Source organism: Chiloscyllium plagiosum, chromosome 4 (genome assembly GCF_004010195.1).
Source record: "Chiloscyllium plagiosum isolate BGI_BamShark_2017 chromosome 4, ASM401019v2, whole genome shotgun sequence".
NCBI lineage: Eukaryota > Metazoa > Chordata > Chondrichthyes > Orectolobiformes > Hemiscylliidae > Chiloscyllium > Chiloscyllium plagiosum.
The window spans coordinates 27,559,007-27,569,825 of NC_057713.1; the positions used below are offsets into that span (position 1 = coordinate 27,559,007).

General features: G+C 48.2%; 1 protein-coding gene across 1 annotated transcript in view; it reads left to right on the forward strand.

Moving 5' to 3' along the window:
• Positions 1–6,780: 6,780 nt before the first annotated feature.
• LOC122548772 (semaphorin-5A-like) overlaps positions 6,781–10,819 on the forward strand; it is an 18,038-nt gene continuing 13,999 nt past the window's right edge. The window contains exon 1 of the mRNA XM_043687539.1: positions 6,781–6,999. The gene's annotated coding sequence lies outside the window, so the exon portion shown is untranslated. The remainder of the gene's footprint in view (positions 7,000–10,819) is intronic.

A 10,819-nucleotide genomic window follows, 5' to 3' on the forward strand; every position in this document is an offset into this window, starting at 1 on the left:
GTTTCTGATTTCCAGCATCTGCAGTTTTTCAGTTTTTATTACGCATATGGGATTCTTGCCTTTACTGGTTGAGACATAGAGTTTAAGAGCAGAGGCTAATGCTGGAACTGTTAAATCATTGGTTAGAACCCCGGCTAGAGTATTGTGTGCAATTTTGGAATCCATATTATAGGAGGGATGTGATTGCATTGGAGAGGATGCAGAGGAGAGTTATCAGGATGTTGCCTGGGCTGGAGAGTTCAGTGATGAAGAGAGATTGAACAGACTGGGGCTATTTTCCTTGGAGCAGAAGTGATTGAGAGGAGACATGATTGAAATATGAAAATGATGACAGGCACAGGAAGGGTAGACAAGAAGGAACTTTTCCTCTTGATGGGGGAGCAAGTGAATAGTTGCGAGGTATCGATTGAAGAGCATGAGAATGTGAGGAAAATCTATGTCACCCAGAGTGATGGGAATCTCACTGCCTGTGAGCATGGTAGAGGCAGAAATCCTTATCACTTTTAAGAAGTTCTTCGATGTACACTTGTGATGCCTAGGCTTACAATGGCGCCTGTCAAATACTGGGAAATGGAGGAAGAATAGTGAGGTGGTTATTTTTGACTAGCACAGTGTCAATGGTGCAAAGGGCCTTTTTCTGTGCTGTCGATCTGTGTGACTCTACGAGAGCTGGTGTGACAATGCAGTGTTAGGACAATGAGAGGTGAAAGGGCATTCCTTGAGGGAATAAAATTCAAACCAGTCAGCTCACTCCACATCAACTTCAATTCAACAATGGCTACATAGAGACCAAATTACACCAGAACAGGGTGGTGAGTGGACAGAGAATGTGGGGGTGGAGTAACATGTTGCTGAGAGTGGGAGGAAGTCTCACCCTCCAAGCAATCTGATTGGCCCAGATCACCAAACATCCCCCAGAGAGATTGCCAAAGCATCTCAGAAGCCAAGAGAGTCCTGGGATTTTAGGGTGGAGAGGGATTGGGCAGTATGAAGAGCTAGCGGATCTGGCTGGGGTTCCTGGGGAGGGTAATATCTTGAGGGGTATGCCCCAGTTCCTGTGCATCTCTTGTGGCCAGCTCACTCCCCAAAGCACCATTTGTGACTCCTCAAACACTGAAGCAGTCATATAAAAACTGGCCCATCAGCCCACCATGTCTATGCCAACCAACAAACACCAAACAACACTAATCTCATTTACCTGCCTATTATGTCTTGGCATTTTAAGTACCCATCCAGATAGTACTTAAATGTTGGGAGTCTATGGTCCAAATGCAGCAAATCCAAAATGTTTGAGATGAAAAATGACAAATAACATTTGTGCCATATAAGTTGTAAGCACTGACCATCTCCAAGAAGAGAGAGTCAAACCATCCTTGCTTAACATTCAATGACCCCACTGCCAACTTCCTGGGGATTACCATTGCCCAAACACTGAACTTGCCAATGGATGTTGCTAAAGGACATTGCTAATGGATGTTGCCACTCAATGTTGGCGTAGAGAGTAGAAGATCTTGTCATAATTTTTCAACCTTCCCTAAAATCAGAGGAGGTTTCAAACAATGGGAGATTGGCAAATGTGTCACCCTTATTTAAAAGGTGATGTGACGTCAGTCACAGTAGGTAAAGGCCAGTCAGCTTAACACTAATAGTTTCAGAAATAGGACTTGGAACTGGCTCTTAGAGAGGTTTCAATTAATTAAGGAGAACCAGAACATGTTTGTGAAAGAGCAGTTTGTGCTTGACTAATTGACTGGAATTTCTGATGAAGGAACAGAGAAGATTGATGAGAGAACATGGTGGATGTTGTCTATATGGATTTTAAGAATGTGTTTGACAATGTGGCACATTAAGGGCACAGAATAGGAGGGTCACTGTCAGTATTAGATTAGAAAATTGGCTTACAGATAGAAAACTGTGATTGTTTTGGAGGCTGATCAGATGATCTTTACTGGATTGGGACTAGTTCAGGTTAGGAAACCTGGACGGCATGGATGAGATGGGCAGAAGGGCTGTGCCGTATGACTCTATGATACCTGGAAAGATTTTTAATGTTGACTTCTAATAGTGCTATTTCTGTTTTTTTTGCATTCTGTCTTCTTAATGTCTGAAGGGTTTGCACCGTTGTTTTGGTTAGTAAAGATGGAGGATACACAGCTTGTGTTGAAGGGATGGAGAACACAAATGGACCCCACAAGCGAGCCAAACATTGGCAGTGTTTCTATGTCATTGAGGAGTCTTTCTGTTTAAGGCAGAACATGTTAATGCAGGAATCAAAACTAAAAGAACTGCTGTTGCTGGAAATCAGGATAAACCAGAGCATTAATTGACTAGCTCGAGATGCACTGCAGAAATCCACCAAAGATCCTTAGACTGCACTTTTTAAACCCACAACTATTTCCATCTGCCTGGCCAGCACAGTGGCTCAGTGAGTAGCTCTGCTGCCTCGCAGTTCCAGGGGCCCAGGTTCAATTCCCACCTCAGGTGACTGTGTGGGTTTCCTCCGGGTGCACTGGTTTCCTCCCACAGTCCAAAGATGTGCAGGTTAGGTGTTAAATTGCTGTGCAGTGTGTAGGCTAGGACGATTAACCACAGTAAATGCAAGGATTATGGGCATAGAGTAGAATTCTCTTCAGAGGATCATTGCAAACTCGATGGGCCAATTCGCCTCTTTCTGCATAGTAAGGATTTTATCCTTCCTAAGGACAAGAACAGTGGATGCATGGGAACAGCAGCACCTTCAACCTCCCTCCCAGCCCCTCACTATCCTGACTTGCAAATATATCGCTGTTCCTTCACTGTTGCTGGGTCAGAATCCTGGAATTCCCTCCCTAGGGGCAGGTGGCTTGCAGTGGTTCCAGACACAGCTCACCATCACCTTCTCAAGATGCAACTAGGGATGGGCAATAAATGCTGATCCAGCCAGCGACACCCACGTCCCACCACTCACTAATAAAAAAAATGAGTGGGTTATCTTTGAGAAAGACAATAGACAATAGGTGCAGGAGTAGGCCATTCTGCCCTTCGAGCCTGCACCACCATTCATTATGATCATGGCTGATCATCCTCAATCAGTATCCTGTTCCTGCCTTATCCCCATAACCCTTGATTCCACTCACTTTAAGAACTCTATCCAAGTCTTTCTTGAAAGTATCCAGAGACTTGGCCTCCACGGCCTTCTGGGGCAGAGCTTTCCATACACCCACCACTCTCTGGGTGAAGAAGTTTCTCCTCAACTCTGTTCTAAGTGGCCTACCCCTTATTTTTAAGCTGTGTCCTCTGGTTCGGCACTCACCCATCAGCGGAAACATGTTTCCTGCCTCCAGAGTGTCCAATCCTTTAATAATCTAATATGTCTCAATCAGATCCCCTCTCAGTCTTCTAAACTCAAGGGTACACAAGCCCAGTCGCTCCAATCTTTCAGCGTAAGATAGTCCCGCCATTCCGGGAATTGACCTCGTGAATCTATGCTGTACTCCCTCAATAGCCAGAATGTCTTTCCTCAAATTTGGAGACCAAAACTACACACAATATTCCAGGTGTGGTCTCACCAGGGCCCTGTACAGCTGCAGAAAGACATCTTTGCTTCTATACTCAATTCCTCTTGTTATGAAGGCCAGCATGCTATTAGCCTTCTTCACTGCCTGCTGTACCTGCATGCTTACCTTCATTGACTGATGTACAAGAACACCCAGATCTCTCTGTACTGCCCCTTTACCTAACTTGACTCCATTTAGGTAGTGATCTGCCTTCCTCTTCTTGCCAGCAAAGTGGATAACCACACATTTATCCACATTAAACTGCATCTGCCATGCATCCGTTCACTCACCTAACCTGTCCAGGTCACCCTGTAATCTCCTAACATCCTCCTCACATTTCACCCTGCCACCCAGCTTTGTGTCATCAGCAAATTTGCTAATATTACTTTTAATACCTTCATCTATACCATTAATGTACATTGTAAAAAACTGCGGTCCAAGCATTGATCCCTGCGGCACACCACTGGCTCCCATTCCGAAAGGGAGCCGTTTATCACTACTCTTTGTTTCCTGTCAGCCAACCAATTTTCAATCCATGTCAGTACTTTGCCCCCAATATCATGCACCCTAATTTTGCTCACTAACTTCCTTTGTGGGACTTTAACAAAGGCTTTCTGAAAGTCCAGATATACTACATCCACTGGATCTCCCTTGTCCATCTTCAGAGTTACATCCTCAAAAAATTCCAGAAGATTATTCAAGCAAGGTTAGACAGACTTTGACTTGGACTTGAATCTCTGCCCCAGACAGTGAGGTCATTAATTTTATGTCAGAGATTGGTAGGTCCTGTCTCACCAGGGAATCCAGGGCCTTTGTGGAGGATGGAAATGTGGAATTCAAACTACAAATAAACAGATTCAGTGATGTTAATAGTAGGACCTTATTGGATGGTGAGTAGGCTGGAGGGACTCAATGAGTCTTCTGCTCCTATTTTGTACTTTTGCTGGTAGAATGGGAGAGAGTGGTGGTGTTCCCAGCAGTCCCGGTGTTCCCAGCAGTCCCGGTGTTACCAGCGGTCCCGGTGTTCCCAGCGGTACTGGTGTTACCAGGAGTCAGTTCCCAGCAGTCCCGGTGTTCCCAGGAGTACCGGTGTTCCCAGTGTTCCCAGCAGTCCCAGTGTTCCCAGCAGTCAGTTCCCAGCAGTCCCGGCATTCCCAGGAGTACCGGTGTTCCCAGAAGTCCCAGTGTTCACAGGGGTCAGTTCCCAGGGGTCCCGGTGTTCCCAGGGGTCCCGGTGTTCCCAGCGGTCCCGGTGTTCCCAGCAGTCCCGGTATTCCCAGGGGTCCCAGTGTTCCCAGCGGTCCCGGTGTTCCCAGGAATCCCGGTGTTCCCAGCGGTCCCGGTGTTCCCAGCAGTCCCGGTGTTCCCAGGGGTCCCAGTGTTCCCAGGAGTCCCGGTGTTCCAGGGGGTCCCGGTGTTCCCAGCGGTCCCGGTGTTCCCAGGAGTCCAGGTGTTCCCAGGGGTCCCGGTGTTCCCAGTGGTCCCAGTGTTCCCAGCAGTCCCGGTGTTCCCAGGAGTCCTGGTGTTCCCAGCGGTCCTGGTGTTCCCAGTGGTCCCAGTGTTCCCAGAGGTCCCGGTGTTCCCAGGGGTCCTGGTGTTCCCAGCGGTCCCAGTGTTCCCAGGGGTCAGTTCCCAGCAGTCCCGGTGTTCCCAGCGGTCCCAGTGTTCCCAGCAGTCCTGGTGTTCCCAGCGGTCCCAGTGTTCCCAGGGGTCAGTTCCCAGCGGTCCCGGTGTTCCCAGCAGTCCCGGTGTTCCCAGCGGTCCCAGTGTTCCCAAGGGTCAGTTCCCAGCGGTCCCGGTGTTCCCAGCGGTCCCAGTGTTCCCAGGGGTCAGTTCCCAGTGGTCCCGGTGTTCCCAGCAGTCCCGGTGTTCCCAGCGGTCCCGGTGTTCCCAGGGCTCAGTCTGACGACCATCACTGATTTTGCTCAGTCTGACTATCAGAATGCAGAGTAATATTTATAAGTTGCCTTTGATATAAAATTTATGCTGGCAATGCAGATATTTATAGATTGTGAGAACTCATAAATAACATTTAGACATTACTGTGTTCCAATGGATTTATCACGGGAGTGCAAAGTCAAAGTCAAATTATTTTGACAAACAATTTTGGAAACTGTTTCTAGAAAGAAACCTGGCAACAGCCTCTAGAATGAGGTAATGGGGGAATTTTCAAATTACACTTAGAAGCTGTGAGCAGTCTCAATGGAGATGTTTTGTCGAAATGCATATGGTGTCTCTGTCAGTCTGTAAGACTGCTCTCTGTATCAGGTAGTTTATGGGGAGGTGTTGATGTCATGGTAATGATAATTAACAGTAATTGTAGTGGTGTTCAGACTGGACTAGTGACCCAGAGCCTGAGCTGGGGACCTGGGTCTGAATCGCACAGTGGCTGATGGTGAAATTTGAACTCAATTAAAATCCAGATTTAAAAGCTGTCTGAATGGTGACTGTGTAACCTCTGTCAATTGTCATAAAACCCCACCTGATTTACAAACCTTCGGAAAGGAAACCTTTGTCCTTACCTCACCAATATGTGACTGTAGACATACAGAAAATATAATTGACTCTAACTTCCTTCTGAAATGGCCTGAACAAGCCAGTCAGTTCAAGGGCAAGGAAGGATGTGAAATAAGTGCTGGCCTTACCAGCAACAACCACATCTTTGAGTGAATAAAATAAACTATGTTTCGAATATCCAGACCCCTCCATATTTTTCATCCAAATGTGAAATCTGGTTGGATATTTCCCACCATTCTGACGCTGTCGCAATGTGAATTCACCAACACAAAACTGAAGCAACTGTGAGACAGTCTCTTCATTCTAACATTTCAGGTTGACTTCTGATGCTCAAGGTTTCCCTAGTTTTCACTTATTTCAGAGTTTTGTGTGAGGGTTGGGGCACTGGGTAAGGGACTGGGGAGGGGGTGATGGTGCACTGGGTAAGGGTAACTGGGGGAGTTGGTGCACTGGGTAAGGGTCTGGGGGTGATGATGGTGCACTGGATAAGAGACTGGATGTGATCTGGGACTAGGGCTGTTAGTTATGAGTTATAGGAGGTTGTGTCTGAGGGTAGTTGTGTGGTTTGAGGGTAGTTGTGGGGGCTGAGTATTTATTTGGGGCTGAGGAGATGTGGTCTGGGCTGGTGGTGAGCACCGTGAGGGGACTGGGAATTTTCAAATTACACTTTGGGGGTGATCAGTGGCAGCAGTCAGAGCCAGGCTTGGTGAATAATTGTTCCTGTTTGCAGAGTGTCCAGGCGGGCAGATCCTTTTGGCCTGTGGGTGGACCTGCCCTCGATCGTGTGATGATCTCTCTCCGGATGTGGTCTGTCTCAATGATGGTGTTGGCTCCCCTGGTCCTGATACATCTCCAGCTTGCAGGTCGTCCTGTGGCTGTCCACATGGTTTACTCCTTCAGAACGGATCATGTGTTCCTCGGAGTGAGTGTCGCTGCAAATCTCGAGGTAAGTGTGGACGTTCCCCTCAAACTCACCATCACTAACAAACCCACAACATTATCGACAACAAACCCCACAGAGTTATCATCATCGAAGAGTGTGTTGCTGGAAAAGCACAGCAGGTCAGGCAGCATCTGAGGAGCAGGAAAATCCACGTTTCGGGCAAAAGCCTTTCATCAGGAATGAGGCTGGGAGTCTCGGGGGTGGATAGATAATGGGGGGAGGGGGTGGGGCTGGGGAGAAGGTAGCTGAGGAAGCAATAGGTAGATGGGGGGGTGGGGTGAAAGTGATCGGTCGGAGAGGCGGGTGGAGCAGATAGGTGGGAAGGACGATGGACAGATAGGACCATTCGAGAGGGCTGAGCCAAGTTGGAAGGTTGGGACTAGGATAAGGTGGAGGGAGGGGAGATGGGGAAACTGGTGAAATCTACATTTATCTACATTTGATTAGGAATAGTCACCACGGTTTTGTGAAGGGTATGTCGTGCCTCACAAACCTTATTGAGTTCTTTGGACGACACTAAGGTCAGTGGAGTTGTGGATAGTGACGAAGGATGTTGTAGGTTACAGAGGGACATAGATAAGCTGCAGAGCTGGGCTGAGAGGTGGCAAATGGAGTTTAATGCGGACAAGTGTGAGGTGATTCACTTTGGTTGGAGTAACCGGAATGCAAACTACTGGGGTAATGGTAAGATTCTTGGGAGCAGAGAGATCTCAGTGTCCAGGTACACAGATCTTTGAAAGTTGCCACCCAGGTTGACAGGGTTGTTAAGAAGGCATACAGTGTTTTGGCCTTTATTAATAGAGGGATTGAGTTCCGGAACCATGATATTATGCTGCAGCTGTACAAAACTCTGGTGCGGCCGCACTTGGAGTATTGTGTACCGTTCTGGTCACTGCATTATAAGAAGGATGTGGAAGCTTTGGAAAGGGTGCAGAGGAGATTTACTAGGATGTTACCTGGTATGGAGGGAAGGTCTTATGAGGAAAGGCTGAGGGACTTGAGGCTGTTCTCGTTAGAGAGAAGAAGGTTGAGAGGTGACTTAAAAGAGACATATAAGATAATCAGAGGGTTAGATAGGGTGGATAGGGAGAGCCTTTTTCCAATTATGGGGATGGCGGAGTGTAGTGTTCAGCCACGAGGCAGTGAGGTTGGTCGGTGCAGATGTCCCAGAGATGTTCTCTGAAACCATCCACAAGTTGGCATCCTGTCTCCCCAATGTAGAGGAGAACACATCAAGAGCAACGGACACATTAGATGCTGTATGTGGGAGTACAGGTAAATTTAGGGTCTTGGATGGAGGTGAGGGGGGAGGTGTGGACGCAGACTTTTCACTTCTTGCAGTGGCAGGGGAAGGTGCCAGGAGGGGAGGGTGGGCTGGTGGGGGGTGTGGACCTGACAAGAGAGTTGTGGAGGAAGAGGTCTCTGTGGAACGCAGATAGGGGTGGAGAGGGAAATAGATCTCTGGTGGTGGGGTCTATTTATAGGTGGCAGAAATAGCGGAGGATGATGCGATGTACACGGAGGTTGGTGGGGTGGAAGGTGAGGACCGGGGTGAGGGAGGGGGTTCTGTCCTTGTTGCAATTGGAGGGGTGAGCTTAAGGGCGGAGATGTGGGAAGTAGAGGGAATGCGCTGGAGGGCACAGTCGACCACAAAGGAGAGGAAAATGCACTCTTTGAAGAAGGAGGCCGTCTGGGGTGTTCTGTGGTGGAATTGGTCCTCCTGGAATCAGATACAGCGGAGGCGGAGGAATTGGGAATAAGGGATAGCGTTTTTACAGGAGGTGGGGGGGGAGGAAGTATAGTCCAGGTAGCTGTGGAAATTGGGTTTGCAGTGGATGTCCGTGTTCAGTCAGTCGCAGAGGTCTAGGAAGGAGAGGGAGGCATCTGAGATGGTCCAGATGAACTTGAGGTCGCAATGGAAGGCGTTTGCGCAGTGGATGAACTACAGTGTTATCAACAACAAACCCCACTACATTATTGACAATACCTCTATTCCCCGAGAGCTTAGAATACTCTGATAAAGAAAATTCACCTCAACGTAATTTGGAAGCTCTTCTCCAACCTTTCACTTTACTCAGCTGATGATCCCAGTTGATGCTTCAACTTTCTTAGTTACCATGCTTCAATATTCCGGCACATCTCTCTGACTTCCTGCAGATTTAAGAATCTAAAGAATATAAGCTAAACTATTTTGATTGGAAGTTCATCTGCATGGCCCAACATGTCCCCCACTCAACCATTACCATCAAGTCAGGGGACTCATCCTGGTTCAATGGAGAGTGCAGGACAGTATGCCAGGGCAACATCAGGCAAACCTAAAAATTAAACAAAAACAGAAATTACGAGAAAATCTCAGTAGACCTGGCAGTTTTTGTGGAGAGAAATGTTTCGGGTCCAGTGACCCTTCTTCAGAACTGGATGTAGCTTGGAAAAGGTTGGTATATATCGTAGGGAAGAGGTGAGGAGGTGGGGAGCAGGAAAAGATAGATGGAGGTGAAACATGGAGCGACTTTTTGATTTGATTTAATTTGAGTTTATTGTCACATGTACAGAGGTACAGGGAAAAGTATTGTTTTACATACTAACCAGACAAATCATACCTTACATAACTACATCAGGGTAATAAAACAGAATGCAGAATATAGTTTTCCAGCTGCAGGGAAGGCGCAGAGAAAGATCAACTCTAATATGAGAGGCAAAAGTGAGGACTGCAGATGTTGTAAATCAGAGTCTAGATTAGAGTGGTGCTGGAAAGGTACCTCAGGTCAGGCAACATCCGAGGAGCAGGAAAATCAACATTTCAGGCAAAAGCCCTTCATCAGGAATAGAGGCAGGGAGCCTTCAGAAAGTAGCAAAGAGTACAACAGGTGGATGGAGGTTATAGGTCAGACAGGAGGGTGGAGTGGATAGGTGGGAAGGAAGATTGGCCGGTAGGACAGGTCATGAGGACAGTGCTGAGCTGGAAGGGTGGAGCTGGGGTAAGGTGGAGGGAGGGGAAATGAGGAAACTGGTGAAGTCCACATTGATGCCCTGGGGTTGAAGTGTTTTGAGGCTGAAGGTGAGACACTCTTCGTCCAGGCGTCGGGTGATGAGGGAGCGGCGGTGAAGGAGGCCCAGGACCTCCATGTCCTCGGCAGAGTGGGAGGGGGAGTTGAAATGTTGGGCCACGGGCGGTGTGGTTGATTGGTGCGGGCGTCCTGGAGATGTTCCCTAAAGCGCTCTGCTAGGAGGCACCCAGTCTCCCCAATGTAGGGGAGACCGCATCAGGAGCAACGGATACAATAAATGACATCAGTGAATGTGCAAGTGAAACTTTGATGGATGTCGAAGGCTCCTTTGGGACTTTGGATGGAGGTGACGGAGGAGGTGTGGGCACAGGTTTTACAATTCCTGTGGTGGCAGGGGACGGTGGGTTGTAGGGGGGCGTGGACCTAACCAGGTAGTCACGGTGGGAACAGTCTTTGCGGAAGGCGGAAAGGGGTGGGGAGGGAAATATATTCCTGATGGTGGGATCCATTTGGAGGTGGCGGAAATGTCAGCGGATGATGCGATTTATGTGAACGTTGGTAGGGTGGAAGGTGAGCACCAGGGGTGTTCTGTCCTTGTTACGGTTGGATAGGTGGGATTTGAGGGTGGAGGTGCGGGATGTGGATGAGATGCATTGGAGGGCATCTTTAACCACTTGGGAAGGGAAATTATGGTCTTTAAAGAAGGAGGCCATCTGGTGTGTTCTGTGGTGGAACTGGTCCTCCTGGGAGCAGATACGGCGGAGGCGGAGGAATTGGGATGGCATTTTTGCAGGAGGTAGGGTGGGAAGAGGTGT